General features: G+C 40.3%; 1 long non-coding RNA gene across 1 annotated transcript; it reads right to left on the reverse strand.

Moving 5' to 3' along the window:
* Positions 1-397: 397 nt before the first annotated feature.
* On the reverse strand, positions 398-26,947 carry LOC148523013 (uncharacterized). Its single transcript, XR_015878470.1, has 3 exons — positions 26,799-26,947; positions 6,699-6,762; positions 398-414 (listed from the first exon to the last, which is right to left on the reverse strand). It is a non-coding gene; the product is annotated as an uncharacterized LOC148523013 (long non-coding RNA).

The raw sequence follows: 26,947 nt of genomic DNA on the forward strand, positions 1-26,947 counted from the left end.
ACCAATCACAGCACTGTGCATCTATCCTAATCACCTGATATATAGCCACCAATCACAGCACTGTGCATCTATCCTAATCACCTGATCTATAGGCACCAATCACAGCACTGCATTACCATATAACTCACTAGTGAATTAGGGGTCTATTTACTAAGCAGTGTTAGTAGAAAGAGTGAAAGGAGATAAGGTACCAGCCAATCAGCTCCTAACTGTCATTTTTCAAACACAGCCTGTGACATGACAGTTAGGAGCTGATTGGCTGGTACCTTATCTCATTTCACTTTGTCTCCTAACACTGCTTAGTAAATAGGCCCCTTAATCTTTTATCACTGACAGTAATGTGAATTATTATCACAGTGATTGTTCTAAGGTAACAATATGAATGTATAAAGTACTTACTGTAACATTGAGCCGCTGTAAGAAAGAGAAAAACACATGTTATTATTAATTGTTGGTTATTACTATATCAAGTGAAGGATCTGGGGCCACATTGGCGCGTTTACCAACCTCTATAATTTTTATCATTTTAATTCACTGTAATTATTTTAATTAACCAATTAAAAAAGTGCCAATAATGTGTAAGCTATGTATGTGAGACCTTACCTCCCTCTCTCCTGGGAAAGCAGCCTGTAACATGGGAAACACATTGTAGGATAATTGCAGAGAGAGTTTTGCAAATCATTTTCTAGTATTGGTCCTAACCCAGAGATGTACATAAAGTTGACGCTTACTCGCATCTGTCGTGTTTTTATATCAGTGCAAGTGAAGAATCCGCATACATGCCGACATTCCGTTCCCTCCTTTCGGGAGGGAGCTGAATGTCTGTGCACAGTGGGGGCGTGGCCGGGCGATGATGCCGTTTTAGGGGCGGAGCCACGATATTGGCATTGTGAAACTGGGGGCGGAGCCACGATGATGCGATTCAGCGCAAATCGCGTCATCGGGCCCCCCGCTGCGGGGGTTTCTTGTAGTAGTTGGGGGGGGGGTCAGGCGGCAGCCGGGAGGCTTGCCTGCCTTTCCGGGGGGTCGGGACCGGCACCCGATATTCGGGAGGCTCCCGACCAAATAGGGAGGGTAGGCAAGCCTGAGAATCCGCAGTGCACATGTGCAGATCTGGGGCTGCGCTGACGCTCGCAATGACACAAATGCTGCAGCATGAATGACATAGAGATGGCATTTAAGGGCAGCGATGAGACTGCAAATTATAAGATGGGGGGTGTCAGCCATGTCTGTGTACACGGATTTCCAGAGGACAAAGAAGGCTCATTGGATGGGAATGTCCATCAAGTGCAAACTACTATTGGAAATAATGGAGAACAAAGATGAGGGCAAATAGCTGGGCTGCACCTCTACCACTTACAGCCCAGAAACATCACCTACCCAACAACAGGCTGCACCTCTACCAGCTACAGCCCAGAAACATCACCTACCCAACAACAGGCTGCTCCTCTACCAGCTACAGCCCAGGAACATCACCTACCCAACAACAGGCTGCTCCTCTACCAGTAACAGCACAGAAACATCACCTACCCAACAACACACTGCTCCTCTACCAGTAACAGCAGAGAAACATCACCGACCCAACAACAGGCTGCCCCTATACCAGCTACAGCCCAGGAACATCACCTACCCAAAAACAGGTTGCTCCTCTACCAGCTACAGCCCAGAGACATCACCTACCTAACAACAGGCTGCTCCTCTACCAGTAACAGCCCAGAAACATCACCTACCCAACAACAGGCTGCTCCTCTACCAGCTACAGCACAGAAACATCACCTACCTAATAACAGGCTGCTCCTCTACCAGGTACAGCACAGAAACATCACCTACCCAACAACAGGCTGCTCCTCTACCACTTACAGCCCAGAGACATCACCTACCTAACAACAGGCTGCTCCTCTACCAGCTACAGCCCAGAGACATCACCTACCCAACAACAGGCTGCACCTCTACCAGCTACAGCACAGAAACATCACCTACCCAACAACAGGTTGCTCCTCTACCAGCTACAGCCCAGGAACATCACCTACCCAACAACAGGCTGCTCCTCTACCAGTAACAGCCCAGAAACATCACCTACCCAACAACAGGCTGCTCCTCTACCAGTAACAGCACAGAAACATCACCTACCCATCAACACGCTGCTCCTCTACCAGTAACAGCACAGAAACATCACCTACCCAACAACAGGCTGCTCCTCTACCAGCTACAGCCCAGAGATATCACCTACCCAACAACAGGTTGCTCCTCTACCAGCTACAGCCCAGAGACATCACCTACCTAACAACAGGCTGCTCCTCTACCAGTAACAGCACAGAATCATCACCTACCCAACAACAGGCTGCAGGTACTTAAATGCGATTTTCAGAGATGAGAGTTACAGTATCTTACTCTATTTCATAGCCCAAATATTTGAGAGGTGTCATGGGCTCTATTTACTACAATCCGCATTGTGAATTCAGGCAATATCACAGGATTTTATTAAAAAACCCCTCGCAGGGACATAGCTTGCGATAAGGCTCTGTCCCTGCGAATCCTCCGCGCAGCCTTTTCACTGTATTTTATGCTACCCCCCCCCACGATCGCGCCCCCCCTTAATTTCACTTACCTCTGGTGAGCGGTGCTTCGGTGATGTCCTCCGTGGCTCCGGTCAGCTGGTCTCCCATCCTGCACTGTGACCCGGTCAGCTTTAATCAGTATAGCGTACGCACCGCTTTGGTGAACATAACAGCGCATGCGCAGCACTGATTACAGCTGCGGTAAGTTAGAGCTGGCAGGGAAAGGTACCATCAAAAAAATGACAGCTTTTCGGAATAGATAGTTATGGGGAGGAGGAATGATGAATCCCTCCAGTAATTAGGTACAACTCCATGCGAGCACTATACCTAATCACCTCCAAGGCTAGTTAGGTATTAATGAATAGGCCCCTAAATATCACATTGGATGTTATCAACAAAGCAAAGTTATCACCACATCCAGAGCAGACGGTACCCAGACTGGAACTTTGTGCTCTAGTACTACCTGGTGATTTAGCGGACAGTAAAGTAGCATTAGGCTACATATTCATCAAGACCAGATAATACCAACTTTATGTCAACAATTGGGTGTTACAGATCAGGAGATCACCAATCCAAAATAGTGGCACTTTGTATCCACTATTCACAACCCTGCAGCCCACAATACAAGAGCGGTCACAGCCAGTCTCCATAAATACACCTCATGGCTCACAGGGCCTGAGTTCTTATACTAAGCAGATTGGAAATTCCTGAAAGTGACAAATTAGCGCTAGTAACCACAGATCAGTGTCTACATTCCCACCACAATACACATTGGTCAGTACCACATCCTTGACTTTGGTTTGTAATGACCCAGAAGATCCACCTCTGCTTACTCCTGCCATGCTTCTTACTCAACAGGTGAGTGTGTAACAACACCATAAAGGGTGGAATATGACAGATTGTAAATACAATGTCCTGTGTGGTGTCAATGTCCTGTGGAGTGTACAACACCAAACACATATTCAACCAAGTAAAAATCCTTACAGATACCTTCTGGGGCAGGAGGAGAACACATGATATCTCTACATTGCAGCCAAGGAACAAGGAAAATTTTCGGCAAATTGACAAACCTAACTTTAAACCTCTTGACATTGCATTATGACTGACAGTCCCTGAAGAGAACAATGAGTTGCCATTAAGTCTAAAGACTCGGTTGCATGGACACCAGTGGCCACGTTCCGAAAGATAAATTGCACCTGCCATAGGATAGGTGAAATATTCAATGGTGTTACCAATGCTGCATCTTAATTTGCACAGCGGCAGTCCCTGGGCATCCCAGTAAGGAGACTATTGGTTTGTGACATCAGCATAGAGACGCTGTAATTGGGTCCAGCTCTGAATCAGCCCATCGTGAGGAACCTTCTGTTCTGTGTTAGATAGAGACCATTAGTAATCACCATTCTTCTCCTCCCAGAGGGAATGTTACCATGAACACCTTGATGGTTTTTATCATGTTTATGACACTGCATTAATGCAGATTAACATGGAATAACAAACAATTGTATATGAAGCCCCTCTACATAATACAAACCCGATGTCATCTCTCTGATTAGTATCCTACTATCCAGCAATAGCAAGGGATTATAATAGTCACAACTACGCCCTCCGTAATATAGATACATGCATTATGGAAAAGAGAGCACACAATAATATATTCTGTAACATGGCGCTGTGTGCACTATGGGCCCGATTTAGACCCGCCCGCTAGATGAGTATGCAAATTCGGCAAGGCAGGCGATCGCTTGGTAAGGCATTAGCAAGCCCGCTATGTATGCAGATGCCCACCAGCCTGTCTTAAAATGCCCACTTGCGCGCGTCTTCTCCAGGAAGTGTATGCAACGATCGATAACATCGAGTACCATCAGAAGCGAGCGCAGCGCTTGTGGTTGATTATACCCTACCGCAAGCACTGCAAGCGCGTCAGTGTAAAATTCAGCCAAGTGACGTGTACTATGACACTGCCTCTTAATTATGCACGCCTGTGTTCGCACTTCTATTCCCCCGTTTCTAGTGGCCAGCCCCTGTCACCACCCACAAATGGCTTCTCCTGTCACTCATTCTACCGGGCTGTCTATTCGCAGCGAGCGAACGCTTCCAGATCACTCGCACTGGTTTGCGCATGGGCACTGCGATGCGTACGCATGTGCAGATTGCAAACATCGGCTGGCTGCATGCGAACGCATCCTGGCGAGCGGGACTGAATCGGGTCCAATGTTCATTAGTTCATGTGCATAGTCCATACATTGAGTGCTTTATCAGCACTACAGAAGTGCCCCTCAGAGGATGGCACAGATGGGTGCCCTGTATAGTGGTGAGAAAAGGGAGACACAAGCCTCTTCCCCTTAAATACTAAGTGTAAGTATCTCAGCTACATATGTAAATGTAGGTAAGGAACAATAACTGCTGGCCCCTGGTTGGTGATGCTGCAATGGTGGCCATACCAACATTTCTCTGTATCTCTAAGGTGGGTCTTCTAAATGAAAAAGTTTGGAGGAAGCCGCACAAGCTATGGCAGTAACAATGCCACGTCCAATGGGATAAGTGCCCACAAAGAACCCAACACAGGACATTGACGCCACACAGGACATTGTATTTACAATCTGTCATATTCCACCCTTTATGGTGTTGTTACACACTCAGATGGGATGTAGTCATAATGTAGACAGAACAATGTTGGCAGTTATGATGTTGGATGGATATGTGAGGCTGCTCTGCCCCTACAGTCTGCTTGTGAAGGTTACCTTCATCATCACTAGTGCGTATTGTAACCAGCGCTGTCCCTGGTGATACATATCTCCCTGGCACTCTCCAGAGGCTCATTACTGATCAGCCTACTATTCTATCTACACACCCATGACCCAACAATGCCCATGCTATGTGCAGCCACCTCATTGCCTCCCAGTTGCACTAATTTATTAGTAACTGGAGATTGGGCTGCAGGCCATGCTGAATCAGTCCACAGAGATAATGCTGATACTGCTGTTCTGCTGTTACTGCTGCTCTGCTGATACTGCTGCTCTGCTGATATTGCTGCTCTGCTGATACTGCTGCTCTGCTGATATTACTGCTCTGCTGATACTGCTGCTCTGCTGATACTGCTGCTCTGCTGATATTGCTGCTCTGCTGATACTGCTGCTCTGCTGCTCTGCTGATACTGCTGCTCTGCTGATACTGCTGCTCTGTTGATACTGATGTTATGCTTATACTGATGTTCTGCTGATACTGCTGTTCTGCTGTTACTGCTGCTCTGCTGATACTGCTGCTCTGCTGCTCTGTTGATACTGATGTTATGCTGATACTGCTGCTCTGCTGATACTGCTGCTCTTCTGATACTGCTGCTCTGCTGATACTGCTGCTCTGTTGATACTGATGTTATGCTTATACTGCTGTTCTGCTGATACTGCTGTTCTGCTGATACTGCTGTTCTGCTGTTACTGCTGCTCTGCTGATACTGCTGCTCTGCTGCTCTGTTGATACTGATGTTATGCTTATACTGATGTTCTGCTGATACTGCTGCTCTTCTGATACTGCTGTTCTGATGATACTGCTGCTCTGCTGATACTGCTGCTCTGCGGGACTAATTCATAGTTGTACGCTGGAGCGATATTTTTGCAGTTTGACAATTTTTGCTGATCTGCGTATGTGCCGCAGGTCCAGCAATGCATCTTGCAGTACCACAAAAACACCAACATGAGTGACATGCTGCTGGAGTTTGGGGGTGATGACAGGGTGGCAATGGGCAGTATTCCAGAAAATGGGCATGTTGGCCTTGCTTTCTAGGCATACTAAATCCAGTGACCCTGGCAGTGTGATTTCACCTGAGTGTTACTCAGATGTCCCATATTCACTGAGTTGGTCCGATGCTGTGTCCTTAGATGCAGCAGTGGATCAGAGATGCCAGTAGGAGGTGTCTATGTATAGAAGATGCCTCCTGTAACATCTGTATATTTAGCATTGCCCTGAGTGTGGCTCTGCGTCACGCCCTGAGTGTGGCTCTGCGTCACGCCCTGAGTGTGGCTCTGCGTCACGCCCTGAGTGTCCGGCTCAGCGAATGCACAGCACTTCTAATGGACCCAACTTCTTGCAGAAGACAATGATGCCCTAAACACACATAAACTCTGCTTTACGTGTTAGTATTACCTTGAAATTGCAGGTGTAGTCCTAGCCCAGAAACAACTGATCCTCCTGACCAGCTATTGTCACACTGTGAGAACAAAACAGAACAGAAAGAGTGTGTTACATTGTCACCCTGGCAATCACTGATTAGTGTCTCTATGGTAAATGTACAGTGAAGAAGATGTTAGAAGTAATCACTGGGATGATGATACCTATTATTCTGTCTACTGAATGCATTTCTTTATTGTTGTTCCTGTATTGTAGCCTTGGTCAGGTATTTGTTAGTGTGCAGAATTTCAATGCACGAAACAAAAATATTGTATGATAAATTTCAGAATACACATCTATACGAGCTATACGTGATCCAGGTGTTTATAGATAATGATAAAATATGCATTAGTCTTACACTTACTTACTGACTGGCACTAGTTAGAGGGTTAGGCTGCAAGAGATGGGAGGGTAAGGGTAAAGCACTAGTGGAAGGGTTAGACTGCTGAATGAGGAGATTGGGGTAAGGCACTAGTGGGAGGTTAGGCTGCGAAATGAAAGGGTCAGGGTAAGGCACTAGTGGGAGGGTTATACTGTGGGATTAGAGGGTCAGGGTAAAACACTAGTGGGAGGGTTATACTGTGGAATGGGAGGGTCAGGGTTAGCCTGAGGGATGAGCAGGTCAGGGTATGGCACTTGTGAGAGGGATAGGCTGTGGGATATTAGGGTCAGGGTAAAGGTACTAAGGGGTGTGTTAGGCTGCTGGATGGGAGGATCAGAGTAAGACACTAGTGGGTGGATCAGGCTGCTTGATGGGAGGGTCAGAGTAAGACACTAGTGGGTGGATCAGGCTGCTGGATGGGAGGGTCAGGGTAAGGCACTAGTGGAAGGGTTAGACTGCTGAATGGGGAGATTGGGGTAAGGCACTAGTGGGAGGTTAGGCTGCGAAATGAAAGGGTCAGGGTAAGGCACTAGTGGGAGGGTTATACTGTGGGATGGGAGGGTCAGAGTAAGACACTAGTGGGTGGATCAGGCTGCTGGATGGGAGGGTCAGGGTAAGGCACTAAGTGTAGGGTTAGGCTGTGGAATGGGATGGTCAAGGAAATGCACTATTGGGAGGGTTTTGCTGTGGAATGGGAGAGTCAGGGTAAAGTACTAGTGGAAGGTTAGGTCCAGGATGATAGGGTCAAGGTATGGCACTAGTTGGAGGGTTAGGCTGCGGGATGGCAGGGTCAGGGTTAGACACTAGTGGGAGGTTCATGCTGTGGGACGGGAGGGTCAGGGTAAAACAGTAGTGGTAGTGTTAGGCTGTGGGATAAGAAGGTCAGGTTAGGGCACCTTGGGGAGTGTTAGGCTGCTGAATGGGGGCTCAGGGTAAGGCAATAGTGGGAGGGTTAGGCTGTGGGATGGTAGGGTCAGGGTAAGGCACTACTGGGAAGGCTGTGGGATAGGAGGGTCAGGGTATGGCACTAGTGGTTGGATCTGGATGCTGGATGGGAGGGTCAGGGTAAGGCACTAAGTGTAGGGTTAGGCTGTGGAATGGGATGGTCAGCGTAAGGCACTAGTGGGAGTGTTAGACTGTGGAAGGGGAGGGTCAGGGTAAGGTTCTAGTGGGAGGGTTAGGCTGTGGGATTGCATGGTCAGGGTTATTCTTTAGTGGGAGGGTTATGCTGTGGGATGGGAGGGTCAGGGTAAGGCACTAAGTGTAGGGTTATGCTGTGGGATGGGAGGGTCAGGGTAAGGCTCTAGTGGGAGGGTAAGGCTGTGGGATGGGAGGGTCAGGGTAAGGCTCTAGTGGTAGGGGTATGCTGTGGGATGGGAGGGTCAGGGTAAGGCACTAGTGGGAGGGTTATGCTGTGGGATGGAAGGGTCAGGGTAAGGCACTAAGTGTAGGGTTATGCTGTGGGATGGGAGGGTCAGGGTAAGGCACTAAGTGTAGGGTTAGGCTATGGAATGGGATGGTCAGAGTTAGCCTGAGGGATGGGCGAGTCAGGGTAAGACACTAGTGGGAGAGTTTGGCTGCAAAAGATGGGAGGGTCATTATAAGGCACTAGTGCAAGGGTTAGGCTACTGAATGGGGGCATTAGGGAAAAGCACTAGTGGCAGTGTTAGGCTGTGGGGTGGGAGGGTCAGGGTATGGCACTAGTGGGTAGGTTAGGCTGCATGATGGGAGGGTCAGGGTATGGCACTAAGTGTAGGGTTAGGCTATGGAATGGGAGGGTCAGGGTAAGGCACTAAGTGTAGGGTTAGGCTATGGAATGGGATGGTCAGGGTAAGGCACTAGTGGGAGCATTAGGCTGTGGAATGGGAGGGTCAGAGTTAGCCTGAGGGATGGGCGAGTCAAGGTAAGACACTAGTGGAAGAGTTGGGCTGCAAGAGATGGGAGGGTCATTGTAAGGCACTAGTGCAAGGGTTAGGCTACTGAATGGGGGCGTTAGGGTAAAGCACTAGTGGCAGTGTTAGGCTGTGGGGTGGGAGGCTCAGGGTAAGACACTAGTGGGTAGGTTAGACTGCAGGATGGGAGGGTCAGGGTATGGCACTAGTGGGTAGATTAGGCTGCATGATGGGAAGGTCAGGGTATGGCACTAGTGGGAGGGTTTAGCTGCAGGATGGGAAGGTCAGGGTATGGCACTAGTGGGAGGGTTAAGCTGCAGGATGGGAAGGTCAGGGTAAGGCACGAAGGGGAGGGTTTTGCTGCTCTATAATAGGGTAGGAGGGTTAGGCTATGGGATGGGAGGGTCAGGGTAAGGCACTAGTAGGAGGGTTAGGCTATGGGATGGGAGGGTCAGGGTAAGGCACTAAGGGGAGGGTTAGGCTGCCATACCTACTAAACAAAGTAAGTCACCGCTGGACCCAATGGATAGTGTTGTCAAAATTCAGAGATGAATGTTGACATAGTCAGTACGACAATGTCAACAAAATACACTAAAGCAATTTATACAGGAGCAGTATGTGATTTGCTCTGCTTGGGTTAGACCTAAAGTATACAACTGACAGCTCAGAACTAAAATACAAAACCCAATGTATGAATAATGTGACAAAAGTCACTCTCACACCACCGTGACTGTATATATATATATATATATATATATATCATATGTATTAACACGATCTTATCATAGCCCAGAGTTATCTTGTATCTAAGCCTAATTTTCCCTCTGCTTCAGGCAGGTGTCTCTCTTAGGGGCTGAATGTTATTTGGACACTAATGTGCATTTCCATAGGGCCAGTGCCAGGATCTGTGCAGCCCCAGAAGTAATGCAGATCTGCCCACTAATTTTTCCATCCACGGCAACAGCCATCATTATTAGTATACTACATCATCTACTACATCATCTATTACATCATCATTAGTATAATACATCATCTATTACATCATCATTAGTATACTGCATCATCTACTATATCATCATTAGTATACTACAGTACATCATCTATTACATCATCATTAGTATAATACATCATCTATTACAGCTTCATTAGTATACTACATAATCATTAGTATACAACATCATTTTTAGTATACTACATCATCTACTACATCATCATTAGTATACTACATCATCATTAGTATACTACATCATTATTAGTATACTACATCATCTATTACATCATCATTAGTATACTACATCATCTACTACATCATCTACTACAGCATCATTAGTATACTACATAATCATTAGTATACAACATCATTTTTAGTATACTACATCATCTACTACATCATCATTAGTATACTACATCATTATTAGTATACTCTATCATCTACTACATCATCATTAGTATACTACATCATCTACTACATCATCATTAGTATACTACATCATCTACTACATCATCATTAGTATACTACATCATTATTAGTATACTCCATCATCTACTACATCATTATTAGTCTACTACATCATCTACTACATCATCATTAGTATACTACATCATCTACTAAATCATCATTAGTATACTACATCATCTACTACATCATCATTAGTATACTACAAAATCTACTACATCATCATTAGTATACTACATCATCTACTACATCATTATTAGTATACTACATCATCTACTACATCATCAGAAGTATACTACATCATCTACTACTTCATTATTAGTGTACTACATCATCTACTACATCATCATTAGTATACTACATCATCTACTACATCATTATTAGTATACTACATCATCTACTACATCATCAGAAGTATACTACATAATCTACTACATCATTATTAGTATACTACATCATCTACTACATCATTATTAGTATACTACATCATCTACTACATCATCATAAGTATACTACATCATCTACTACATCATCATAAGTATACTACATAATCTACTACATCATCATAAGTATACTACATAATCTACTACATCATCTACTACATCATCAGAAGTATACTACATCATCTACTACATCATCATTAGTATACTACATCATCTACTACATCATTATTATCATACTACATCATCTACTACATCATCATTAGTATACTACATCATCTACTACATCATCATTAGTATACTACATCATCTACTACATAATCATTAGTATACTACATCTTCTATTACATCATCATTAGTATACTACATCATCTACTACATCATCATTAGTATACTACATAATCATTAGTATATTATAATTATTATTATTATTATTATTATTATTATTATTATTATTATCCTTTATTTATATGGCGACACAAGGGTTCCGCAGCGCCTAACAAGTAAAAAAACAAAGTACAGAAACAGTAAATAAAAACAGTTGAACAGAACAAGAAAACACTGACATACAGTATAAGACATTGCAGGACAAGTACATGGTATATAGACAATGCTGCAACAGTAGTCACGGGTTAGATGCTGTTATGAGGAGTATAGAGTAGATAACAATATAAGTAAAGGAAGGAAAAGCACATGACGGAAGAGGTCCCTGCTTGTGAGAGCTTACATTATAAAGGGGAAGGGCAGACAGACAGGGGTGACACAGATGGGGTAGACACTGAGCATGGAACAGAGGGTTACGGTGACAGATGGGTGGATTCCTGTTTTACATTATGTGAGCAGGTAAGATGGAGTAAGATTCACACCTCTGACATTCCAATTTATGTGACAGATTTTGTAGGTGTATGTGAAATGCCTCGGTTGTTACTGTAGGTGTCTGGGGAAAGCCATGGCAGTTACTGTAGGTGTCTGTGAAAAGCCATGGCTGTTACTGTAGGTGTCTGTGGAAAGCCATGGTTGTTACTGTAGGTGTCTGGGGAAAGCCATGGCTGTTACTGTAGGTGTCTGTGCAAAGCCATAGTTGTTACTGTAGGTGTCTGGGGAAAGCCATGCTTGTTACTGTAGGTGTCTGGGGAAAGCCATGGTTGTTACTGTAGATTTCTGTGGAAAGCCATGGTTGTTACTGTAAGTGTCTGTGGAAAGCCATGGTTGTTACTGTAGGTGTCTGTGGAAAGCCATGGTTGTTACTGTAGGTGTCTGTGGAAAGCCATGGCTGTTACTGTAGGTGTCTGGGGAAAGCCATGGTTGTTACTGTAGGTGTCTGGGGAAAGCCATGTTTGTTACTGTAGGTGTCTGGGGAAAGCCATGGCTGTTACTGTAGGTGTCTGTGGAAAGCCATAGTTGTTACTGTAGTTGTCTGGGGAAAGCCATGGTTGTTACTGTAGGTGTCTGGGGAAAGCCATGGTTGTTACTGTAGGTGTCTGGGGAAAGCCATGGTTGTTACTGTAGGTGTCTATGGAAAGCCATGGCTGTTACTGTAGGTGTCTGGGGAAAGCTATGGTTGTTACTGTATGGTTAAGGTGTGAACCAGCAGTCTGAGGTAAATGTAAAATTGGTGAAATCATAGTTGTAAACAGATGTTTAGATGTAAAATAATGATAAGTAGTGATAGAGTGTGGATTTCATAAGGCATATTTATTGATTTGGAGTGTGATGGGGGACATGTGAGATTTGCAGGGTATTTATTCCATAGTTAAATCTGCTGTATGTGTGTGGGGCCTGGATTTGGTGATATGTCACCAGATAATAAAAGCAGGAGGATGGAGAAGTAGATATAGTTGTAGGAGGTGCGTAAAAGTTTTTTATAGTGACACAATGAGGTTGTAATAGTCAATGTATGATGAAAAGAAAGCTCAGTAGTTTTAGAGGTGAGTGAATCAAAACGGCTGCAATGAGCACAGAGAGGTGAGATAGAGGGAGAGTTAAGGATGTTATTTCCTTAGATAAAATATAAAGAATAGTTTTGATGAAAAGAAATGTGTAGTACATGGTGAGTATTGGGTAAGTTACTTTAAAAAACTGATTTCCTTAAAATGTATCTAAATCTGAAATGACCTTATATGTTGGTCAATGTTTGTTCAACTGTTTAATTAACTGTTATGTTATCACACTTTGTGCCTTTAACACTTGGTGCTTTTAACCCAGCTGCCCCTATACTGAATATAAAGGAGTGGTATCCTTAATTAAGACAGACTACATCTGACTCAATTGGTCTGCTGATCAAAGGAGATAACTTGCTCTGAGTTGGAGCAAAAACTAGGCCAGATATATACCATAAACAACACAGGATTGTATGAAGGTCTATGCATAGAATATATGCAGTAGGCAGGATGAGAGAGTATACTACATCATCTGCTACATCATCATCACTATACTACATAATCATTAGTATACTACATCATCCGCTACATCATCATCACTATACTACATAAATATTAGTATACTACATCATCTACTACATAATCATTAGTATACTACATCATCTACTACATCAACATTAGTATACTACATCATCTACTACATAATCATTAGTATACTACATCATCTATTACATCATCATTAGCATACTGCATCATCTACTACATCATCATTAGTATATTGCATCATCTACTACATCATCATTAGTATAATACATCATCTACATCATCATTAGTATACTGCATCATCATTAGTATATTACATCATCTACTACATCATCTACTACATCATTATTAGTGTACTACATCATCTACTACATCATCATTAGTATACTACATCATCTACTACATCATCATTAGTATATTGCATCATCTACTACATCATATTTAGTATAATACATCATCTACTACATCATCTACTACATCATCATTAGTTTACTGCATCATCTACTACATCATCTACTACATCTTCATTAGTTTACTGCATCATCTACTACATCATCTACTACATCATCTACTATATCATCATTAGTTTACTGCATCATCTACTACATCATCATTAGTTTACTACATCATCTACTACATCATCTACTACATCTTCATTAGTTTACTGCATCATCTACTACATCATCTACTACATCATCTACTATATCATCATTAGTTTACTGCATCATCTACTACATCATCATTAGTTTACTACATCATCTACTACATCATCTACTACATCATCTACTACATCATCATTAGTTTACTGCATCATCTACTACATCATCTACTACATCATCTACTACATCATCATTAGTTTACTGCATCATCTACTACATCATCTACTACATCATCTACTATATCATCATTAATTTACTGCATCATCTACATCATCTACTACATCATCTACTACATCATCATTAGTTTACTGCATCATCTACTACATCATCTACTACATCATCATTAGTATACTACATCATCTACTACATCATCATTAGTATACTACATCATCTACTATATCATCATTAGTATACTACATCATCTACTACATCATCATTAGTATACTACATCATCTACTACATCATCATTAGTATACAGCATCATCTACTACATCATCATTAGTTTACTGCATCATCTACTACATCATCTACTACATCATCATTAGTTTACTGCATCATCTACTACATCATCTACTACATCATCATTAGTATACTACATCATCATTAGTATACTGCTTCATCTACTACATCATCATTAGTATACTACATCATCTACTACATCATCATTAGTATACTGCATCATCTACTACATCATCATTAGTTTACTGCATCATCTACTACATCATCTACTACATCATCTACTACATCATCATTAGTATACTACATCATCTACTACATCATTATTAGTATACTACATCATCTACTACATCATCAGAAGTATACTACATAATCTACTACATCATTATTAGTATACTACATCATCTACTACATCATTATTAGTATACTACATCATCTACTACATCATCAGAAGTATACTACATCATCTACTACATCATCATAAGTATACTACATAATCTACTACATCATCATAAGTATACTACATAATCTACTACATCATCTACTACATCATCAGAAGTATACTACATCATCTACTACATCATCATTAGTATACTACATCATCTACTACATCATTATTATCATACTACATCATCTACTACATCATCATTAGTATACTACATCATCTACTACATCATCATTAGTATACTACATCATCTACTACATAATCATTAGTATACTACATCATCTATTACATCATCATTAGTATACTACATCATCTACTACATCATCATTAGTATACTACATAATCATTAGTATATTATAATTATTATTATTATTATTATTATTATTATTATTATTATTATTATCCTTTATTTATATGGCGACACAAGGGTTCCGCAGCGCCTAACAAGTAAAAAAACAAAGTACAGAAACAGTAAATAAAAACAGTTGAACAGAACAAGAAAACACTGACATACAGTATAAGACATTGCAGGACAAGTACATGGTATATAGACATTGCTGCAACAGTAGTCACGGGTTAGGTGCTGTTATGAGGAGTATAGAGTAGATAACAATATAAGTAAAGGAAGGAAAAGCACATGACGGAAGAGGTCCCTGCTTGTGAGAGCTTACATTATAAAGGGGAATGGCAGACAGACAGGGGTGACACAGATGGGGTAGACACTGAGCATGGAACAGAGGGTTACGGTGACAGATGGGTGGATTCCTGTTTTACATTATGTGAGCAGGTAAGATGGAGTAAGACTCACACCTCTGACATTCCAATTTATGTGACAGATTTTGTAGGTGTATGTGAAATGCCTCGGTTGTTACTGTAGATGTCTGGGGAAAGCCATGGCAGTTACTGTAGGTGTCTGTGAAAAGCCATGGCTGTTACTGTAGGTGTCTGTGGAAAGCCATGGTTGTTACTGTAGGTGTCTGGGGAAAGCCATGGCTGTTACTGTAGGTGTCTGTGCAAAGCCATAGTTGTTACTGTAGGTGTCTGGGGAAAGCCATGCTTGTTACTGTAGGTGTCTGGGGAAAGCCATGGTTGTTACTGTAGATTTCTGTGGAAAGCCATGGTTGTTACTGTAAGTGTCTGTGGAAAGCCATGGTTGTTACTGTAGGTGTCTGTGGAAAGCCATGGTTGTTACTGTAGGTGTCTGTGGAAAGCCATGGCTGTTACTGTAGGTGTCTGGGGAAAGCCATGGTTGTTACTGTAGGTGTCTGGGGAAAGCCATGTTTGTTACTGTAGGTGTCTGGGGAAAGCCATGGCTGTTACTGTAGGTGTCTGTGGAAAGCCATAGTTGTTACTGTAGTTGTCTGGGGAAAGCCATGGTTGTTACTGTAGGTGTCTGGGGAAAGCCATGGTTGTTATTGTAGGTGTCTGGGGAAAGCCATGGTTGTTACTGTAGGTGTCTATGGAAAGCCATGGCTGTTACTGTAGGTGTCTGGGGAAAGCTATGGTTGTTACTGTATGGTTAAGGTGTGAACCAGCAGTCTGAGGTAAATGTAAAATTGGTGAAATCATAGTTGTAAACAGATGTTTAGATGTAAAATGATGATAAGTAGTGATAGAGTGTGGATTTCATAAGGCATATTTATTGATTTGGAGTGTGATGGGGGACATGTGAGATTTGCAGGGTATTTATTCCATAGTTAAATCTGCTGTATGTGTGTGGGGCCTGGATTTGGTGATATGTCACCAGATAATAAAAGCAGGAGGATGGAGAAGTAGATATAGTTGTAGGAGGTGCGTAAAAGTTTTTTATAGTGACACAATGAGGTTGTAATAGTCAATGTATGATGAAAAGAAAGCTCAGTAGTTTTAGAGGTGAGTGAATCAAAACGGCTGCAATGAGCACAGAGAGGTGAGATAGAGGGAGAGTTAAGGATGTTATTTCCTTAGATAAAATATAAAGAATAGTTTTGATGAAAAGAAATGTGTAGTACATGGTGAGTATTGGGTAAGTTACTTTAAAAAACTGATTTCCTTAAAATGTATCTAAATCTGAAATGACCTTATATGTTGGTCAATGTTTGTTCAACTGTTTAATTAACTGTTATGTTATCACACTTTGTGCCTTTAACACTTGGTGCTTTTAACCCAGCTGCCCCTATACTGAATATAAAGGAGTGGTATCCTTAATTAAGACAGACTACATCTGACTCAATTGGTCTGCTGATCAAAGGAGATAACTTGCTCTGAGTTGGAGCAAAAACTAGGCCAGATATATACCATAAACAACACAGGATTGTATGAAGGTCTATGCATAGAATATATGCAGTAGGCAGGATGAGAGAGTATACTACATCATCTGCTACATCATCATCACTATACTACATAATCATTAGTATACTACATCATCTGCTACATCATCATCACTATACTACATAATCATTAGTATACTACATCATCTACTACATAATCATTAGTATACTACATCATCTACTACATCAACATTAGTATACTACATCATCTACTACATAATCATTAGTATACTACATCATCTATTACATCATCATTAGCATACTGCATCATCTACTACATCATCATTAGTATATTGCATCATCTACTACATCATCATTAGTATAATACATCATCTACATCATCATTAGTATACTGCATCATCATTAGTATATTACATCATCTACTACATCATCTACTACATCATTATTAGTGTACTACATCATCTACTACATCATCATTAGTATACTACATCATCTACTACATCATCATTAGTATATTGCATCATCTACTACATCATATTTAGTATAATACATCATCTACTACATCATCTACTACATCATCATTAGTTTACTGCATCATCTACTACATCATCTACTACATCTTCATTAGTTTACTGCATCATCTACTACATCATCTACTACATCATCTACTATATCATCATTAGTTTACTGCATCATCTACTACATCATCATTAGTTTACTACATCATCTACTACATCATCTACTACATCTTCATTAGTTTACTGCATCATCTACTACATCATCTACTACATCATCTACTATATCATCATTAGTTTACTGCATCATCTACTACATCATCATTAGTTTACTACATCATCTACTACATCATCTACTACATCATCTACTACATCATCATTAGTTTACTGCATCATCTACTACATCATCTACTACATCATCTACTACATCATCATTAGTTTACTGCATCATCTACTACATCATCTACTACATCATCTACTATATCATCATTAGTTTACTGCATCATCTACATCATCTACTACATCATCTACTACATCATCATTAGTTTACTGCATCATCTACTACATCATCTACTACATCATCATTAGTATACTACATCATCTACTACATCATCATTAGTATACTACATCATCTACTATATCATCATTAGTATACTACATCATCTACTACATCATCATTAGTATACTACATCATCTACTACATCATCATTAGTATACAGCATCATCTACTACATCATCATTAGTTTACTGCATCATCTACTACATCATCTACTACATCATCATTAGTTTACTGCATCATCTACTACATCATCTACTACATCATCATTAGTATACTACATCATCATTAGTATACTGCTTCATCTACTACATCATCATTAGTATACTACATCATCTACTACATCATCATTAGTATACTGCATCATCTACTACATCATCATTAGTTTACTGCATCATCTACTACATCATCTACTACATCATCATTAGTATACTACATCATCTACTACATCATTATTAGTATACTACATCATCTACTACATCATCAGAAGTATACTACATAATCTACTACATCATTATTAGTATACTACATCATCTACTACATCATTATTAGTATACTACATCATCTACTACATCATCAGAAGTATACTACATCATCTACTACATCATCATAAGTATACTACATAATCTACTACATCATCATAAGTATACTACATAATCTACTACATCATCTACTACATCATCAGAAGTATACTACATCATCTACTACATCATCATTAGTATACTACATCATCTACTACATCATTATTATCATACTACATCATCTACTACATCATCATTAGTATACTACATCATCTACTACATAATCATTAGTATACTACATCATCTATTACATCATCATTAGTATACTACATCATCTACTACATCATCATTAGTATACTACATAATCATTAGTATATTATAATTATTATTATTATTATTATTATTATTATTATTATTATTATTATTATTATTATTATTATTATTATTATCCTTTATTTATATGGCGACACAAGGGTTCCGCAGCGCCTAACAAGTAAAAAAACAAAGTACAGAAACAGTAAATAAAAACAGTTGAACAGAACAAGAAAACACTGACATACAGTATAAGACATTGCAGGACAAGTACATGGTATATAGACATTGCTGCAACAGTAGTCACGGGTTAGGTGCTGTTATGAGGAGTATAGAGTAGATAACAATATAAGTAAAGGAAGGAAAAGCACATGACGGAAGAGGTCCCTGCTTGTGAGAGCTTACATTATAAAGGGGAATGGCAGACAGACAGGGGTGACACAGATGGGGTAGACACTGAGCATGGAACAGAGGGTTACGGTGACAGATGGGTGGATTCCTGTTTTACATTATGTGAGCAGGTAAGATGGAGTAAGACTCACACCTCTGACATTCCAATTTATGTGACAGATTTTGTAGGTGTATGTGAAATGCCTCGGTTGTTACTGTAGATGTCTGGGGAAAGCCATGGCAGTTACTGTAGGTGTCTGTGAAAAGCCATGGCTGTTACTGTAGGTGTCTGTGGAAAGCCATGGTTGTTACTGTAGGTGTCTGGGGAAAGCCATGGCTGTTACTGTAGGTGTCTGTGCAAAGCCATAGTTGTTACTGTAGGTGTCTGGGGAAAGCCATGCTTGTTACTGTAGGTGTCTGGGGAAAGCCATGGTTGTTACTGTAGATTTCTGTGGAAAGCCATGGTTGTTACTGTAAGTGTCTGTGGAAAGCCATGGTTGTTACTGTAGGTGTCTGTGGAAAGCCATGGTTGTTACTGTAGGTGTCTGTGGAAAGCCATGGCTGTTACTGTAGGTGTCTGGGGAAAGCCATGGTTGTTACTGTAGGTGTCTGGGGAAAGCCATGTTTGTTACTGTAGGTGTCTGGGGAAAGCCATGGCTGTTACTGTAGGTGTCTGTGGAAAGCCATAGTTGTTACTGTAGTTGTCTGGGGAAAGCCATGGTTGTTACTGTAGGTGTCTGGGGAAAGCCATGGTTGTTATTGTAGGTGTCTGGGGAAAGCCATGGTTGTTACTGTAGGTGTCTATGGAAAGCCATGGCTGTTACTGTAGGTGTCTGGGGAAAGCTATGGTTGTTACTGTATGGTTAAGGTGTGAACCAGCAGTCTGAGGTAAATGTAAAATTGGTGAAATCATAGTTGTAAACAGATGTTTAGATGTAAAATAATGATAAGTAGTGATAGAGTGTGGATTTTATAAGGCATATTTATTGATTTGGAGTGTGATGGGGGACATGTGAGATTTGCAGGGTATTTATTCCATAGTTAAATCTGCTGTATGTGTGTGGGGCCTGGATTTGGTGATATGTCACCAGATAATAAAAGCAGGAGGATGGAGAAGTAGATATAGTTGTAGGAGGTGCGTAATTTTTTTATAGTGACACAATGAGGTTGTAATAGTCAATGTATGATGAAAAGAAAGCTCAGTAGTTTTAGAGGTGAGTGAATCAAAACAGCTGCAAAGAGCACAGAGAGGTGAGATAGAGGGAGAGTTAAGGATGTTATTTCCTTAGATAAAATATAAAGAATAGTTTTGATGAAAAGAAATGTGTAGTACATGGTGAGTATTGGGTAAGTTACTTTAAAAAACTGATTTCCTTAAAATGTATCTAAATCTGAAATGACTTTATATGTTGGTCAATGTTTGTTCAACTGTTTAATTAACTGTTATGTTATCACACTTTGTGCCTTTAACACTTGGTGCTTTTAACCCAGCTGCCCCTATACTGAATATAAAGGAGTGGTATCCTTAATTAAGACAGACTACATCTGACTCAATTGGTCTGCTGATCAAAGGAGATAACTTGCTCTGAGTTGGAGCAAAAACTAGGCCAGATATATACCATAAACAACACAGGATTGTATGAAGGTCTATGCATAGAATATATGCAGTAGGCAGGATGAGAGAGTATACTACATCATCTGCTACATCATCATCACTATACTACATAATCATTAGTATACAACATCATCTACTACATCATCATTAGTATACTACATCATCTACTACATCAACATTAGTATACTACATCATCTACTACATAATCATTAGTATACTACATCATCTATTACATCATCATTAGCATACTGCATCATCTACTACATCATCATTAGTATATTGCATCATCTACTACATCATCATTAGTATAATACATCATCTACATCATCATTAGTATACTGCATCATCATTAGTATATTACATCATCTACTACATCATCTACTACATCATTATTAGTGTACTACATCATCTACTACATCATCATTAGTATACTACATCATCTACTACATCATCATTAGTATATTGCATCATCTACTACATCATCTTTAGTATAATACATCATCTACTACATCATCTACTACATCATCATTAGTTTACTGCATCATCTACTACATCATCTACTACATCTTCATTAGTTTACTGCATCATCTACTACATCATCTACTACATCATCTACTATATCATCATTAGTTTACTGCATCATCTACTACATCATCATTAGTTTACTGCATCATCTACTACATCATCTACTACATCATCATTAGTTTACTACATCATCTACTACATCATCTACTACATCATCTACTACATCATCATTAGTTTACTGCATCATCTACTACATCATCTACTACATCATCTACTACATCATCATTAGTTTACTGCATCATCTACTACATCATCTACTACATCATCTACTATATCATCATTAGTTTACTGCATCATCTACATCATCTACTACATCATCTACTACATCATCATTAGTTTACTGCATCATCTACTACATCATCTACTACATCATCATTAGTATACTACATCATCTACTACATCATCATTAGTATACTACATCATCTACTATATCATCATTAGTATACTACATCATCTACTACATCATCATTAGTATACTACATCATCTACTACATCATCATTAGTATACAGCATCATCTACTACATCATCATTAGTTTACTGCATCATCTACTACATCATCTACTACATCATCTACTACATCATCATTAGTTTACTGCATCATCTACTACATCATCTACTACATCATCATTAGTATACTACATCATCATTAGTATACTGCTTCATCTTCTACATCATCATTAGTATACTACATCATCTACTACATCATCATTAGTATACTGCATCATCTACTACATCATCATTAGTTTACTGCATCATCTACTACATCATCTACTACATCATCTACTACATCATCATTAGTATACTACATCATCTACTACATCATCATTAGTATACTACATCATCTACTACATCATCATTAGTATACTGCATCATCTACTACATCATCATTAGTATACTACATAATCTACTACATCATCATTAGTATACTGCATCATCAACTACATCATCATTAGTATACTACATAATCTACTACATGATCATTAGTATACTACATCATCTACTACATCATCATTAGTATACTACATCATCTACTACATCATCATTAGTATACTGCATCATCTACTACATCATCATTAGTATACTACATAATCTACTACATCATCTACCACATCATCATTAGTATACTACATTATCTACTACATCATCATTAGTATACTGCATCATCTACTACATCATCATTAGTATACTACATCATCTACTACATCATCATTAGTATACTACATCATCTACTACATCATCATTAGTATACTACATCATCTAATACATCATCATTAGTATACTGCATCATCTACTACATCATCATTAGTATACTACATAATCTACTACATCATCTACTACATCATCATTAGTATACTACATCATCTACTACATCATCATTAGTATACTACATAATCTACTACATCATCATTAGTATACTACATCAGCTACTACATCATCATTAGTATACTGCATCATCTACTACATCATCATTAGTATACTACATTATCTACTACATCATCATTAGTATACTGCATCATCTACTACATCATCATTAGTATACTGCATAATCTACTATATCATCATTAGTATAATACATCATCTACTACATCATCATTAGTATTCTACATCATCTACTACATCATCATTAGTATACTGCATCATCTACTACATCATCATTAGTATACTGCATCATCTACTACATCATCATTAGTATACTACATAATCTACTACATCATCTACCACTTCATCATTAGTATACTGCATCATCTACTACATCATCATTAGTATACTGCATCATCTACTACATCTTCATTAGTATACTACATAATCTACTACATCATCTACCACTTCATCATTAGTATACTGCATCATCTACTACATCATCATTAGTATACTACATCATCTACTACATCATCATTAATATACTACATAATCTACTACATCATCATTAGTATACTACATCATCTACTACATCATCATTAGTATACTACATCATCTACTACATCATCATTAGTATACTACATAATCTACTACATCATCTACTACATCATCATTAGTATACTACATCATCTACTACATCATTATTAGTATACTACATCATCTACTACATCATTATTAGTATACTACATCATCTACTATATCATCATTAGTATCCTACATCATCTACTACATCATCATTAGTATACTACATAATCTACTACATCATCATTAGTATACTACATAATCTACTACATCATCTACTACATCATCATTAGTATACTACATCATCTACTACATCATCATTAGTATACTACATCATCTACTACATCATCATTAGTATACTGCATCATCTACTACATCATCATTAGTATACTACATAATCTACTACATCATCATTAGTATACTACATCATCTACTACATCATCATTAGTATACTGCATCATCTACTACATCATCATTAGTATACTACATAATCTACTACATAATCTACTACATCATCATTAGTATACTGCATCATCTACTACATCATCATTAGTATACTGCATCATCTACTACATCATCATTAGTATACTACATAATCTACTACATCATCATTAGTATACTACATCATCTACTATATCATCATTAGTATACTACAGTACATCATCTATTACATCATCATTAGTATACTACAGTACATCATCTACTACATCATCATTAGTATACTACATCATCTACCACATCATCATTAGTATACTACATCATCTACTACATCATCATTAGTGGTAAATTTACTAAGAATCGAGTCTGGAAGAGTTTTGGGAATTTTTTCCCACTCGCTAATTTACTAAATGTAAAACTCAGGAGAGAGATCTCCTTTGCTACAGGAAAATACTATGGAGTTAGCAAATTCTCTTAAATTCACCATCGGCAAAACTCGAGAACCTTTTCACTGGTGAAGATAGGATTTGGGAATTTACGAAGCAGAGAGTTTCTAAACTCTCATTAGATGGGAAAACTCTCCTGTAAAAACTGGTGAAAAAAATGTCCCCTGCCTGTAATCTGAGAGTTTGGCAGGAACATACACGGACCACTGTGATCCATTTATGATTCTGCCTGTAAATAATAAAAAAATAGGTTAAAAGTTAAAAAATTACATAGGGTCCCCCCCCCCCCAAAAGACTAACTAGTCCCGGACTTGGCAGCCAGTCTTGGTTCATAAAATTACAGGGAACAAAATGTGTAGAGGTCCACAGTAATTTAAGAACCAGCACCAGGAAGCAGGGCCAGACCTGGTTTTAAATGTAGGGATAAAAAATTTCCGTGAGGTTCTCCCTATATTTAAAACCAGCTCCGGACCCTGTCTAGCGGGGGACTGATGCCACAGCCAGGGGTGCCCATTCACCAGGCTCCCCAGCCACAGCATCAGCCCTGACCACTAGTCAGCCCTGGCCAGGGATCCCTGGGGAGTTGGAGACCCCTCCAATAAAGGGGTCCTCCTCTCCAGTGCACCCCTGTCCTATACTGATAGCCTGGGCTATCCCCACCACCCCTGGGCACAGTGTAACTACACACTACAGCATGTATTTACAATATGCTAATGACAGCTCATGAAGAATGTGGTATCATTAGTGTCGGGCGCTTGCCAATCAGCGGTGGCTTCACAGTAGTGGCCGCTCATTGGCTGGGACCCACGTCGACTTCAAAGGAGGAGCCACTCATTGACTAAGTCCACGTGGGTCCCAGCCAATGAGCGGCCACTAATGTTAAGCCGCCGCTGATTGGCTCGCAGCCCGGCACTAATGACAGCTCAATCCCATGATTCAGCACGGATTGCACGGCTGCGTTCACACGCACCCACTAGCTGCGGAAGTATACTAATGAATGTAATCGCACAGCAACCGCAGCACTATACTAAGACGCCCATCACTGTATACAGCCGGCCACTTCCCATGACATGTCAGCGTAAACATCGGTAACATCGAGTAACATCAGAACCATTCGGACAGTTGTGGTTTGACCTGACCCTACCTCACAAACTGCTAAACTTCCAGTCGCCATCTAGAGCTCTGGCTGCGTATACAACCGCAAGATCTTAATTATTTACGCCTCTGTAATGGCGTTCATACACACAGGCACGCCTGCGTTCGCCCGACCATCCCCGATCACCATCCCAAAATGGTCACTTCCTGTTAATCACTGTATCATTGGACTGCATGCTCACTGCGATCTATTCCTGAATGCAGTGGCCGGGTTTGCGCACGCACACTGCAATGCATACGTATGCTCAGAGCACAAACATCGCCCTAGGGGCCTGATTCAGAGCCGCTCGTAAGCGCCCGCTCGTTCGCTCCGAGCGATGTTTGCCCAACTGCGCATGCGTACGGATCGTTATACGCATGCGCGAACCAGTCAGTGCGGTCGAAATTCATGTGCTCGCAAAATAGCGAATGCCTGATAATTTGAGTGACAGGAGGAGGCGTATGTGGGTGGTAACAGGGGAAGGTGCTTGAAAACGGGGAGTGGAGATCAGAACGCAGGCGTGTTTAAAGGTCAAAACGGGCGTGTTATGGGTGTGCATAATTAATACAGCAGCGTCATTGACCACGTCACTGAGTTATTTTATAGCCAGAACTGCTCGCAAGATTGTGGTAGCAAAAACCAACCACAAGAATAGCGAGCAGTTCATACCCTGATCGATGTACTCGATTAATCTAATAAATAGCTGACATGACGTAGGATGCGAGCGGCTAGGGGCCTAGTTTTCCAAAAAACGACCGCAAGTTTTGTTCGCTCGTTTAGACCTAGAGGCGTGAACAGACCGCAAAGAGCGAACGGTTCATTTGAATAGCCACCCCTATTTTCGGGACGAGCGAGCGCTAATTGCGTCCGGCTCTGAATCAGGCCCTAAGGCCCTAAGTATACATCAGATTCAACTCACCAAGTCACATTTAAACTTCAAACTGTATATAAACTGACACCATGGGGTATATTTACTAAAGTGCCGGGTTTATAGAAGTGGAGATGTTGCCCATAGCAACCAATCATATTCTAGCTATTATCTTCTAGAAGGTGCTAGATAAATGATAAGCAGAATATGTCTGGTTGCTATGGGCAACATCTCCACTTCTATAAACCCGGCACTTTAGTAAATATAGCCCTCAGTGCTTTCTATAGTGAGGAATGAGAGCTGTGATGTACAATAAACCCTCTCACTTACCCCGACACATCCCTCACTCCTGTTACACAGACGCACGTCACAGAATATATACATTGCGCTGTATCCATGGAATATGGAGGAGCTGACTTGGATTCTGTCCTCAGTACTATTCCCATTTTGCAAAACATTCGTTAAAACATCACCATAAA

This window comes from Taudactylus pleione, unplaced genomic scaffold (assembly GCF_031769625.1).
Source record: "Taudactylus pleione unplaced genomic scaffold, aTauple2 ptg000134l, whole genome shotgun sequence".
Classification (NCBI taxonomy): Eukaryota; Metazoa; Chordata; class Amphibia; order Anura; family Myobatrachidae; genus Taudactylus; species Taudactylus pleione.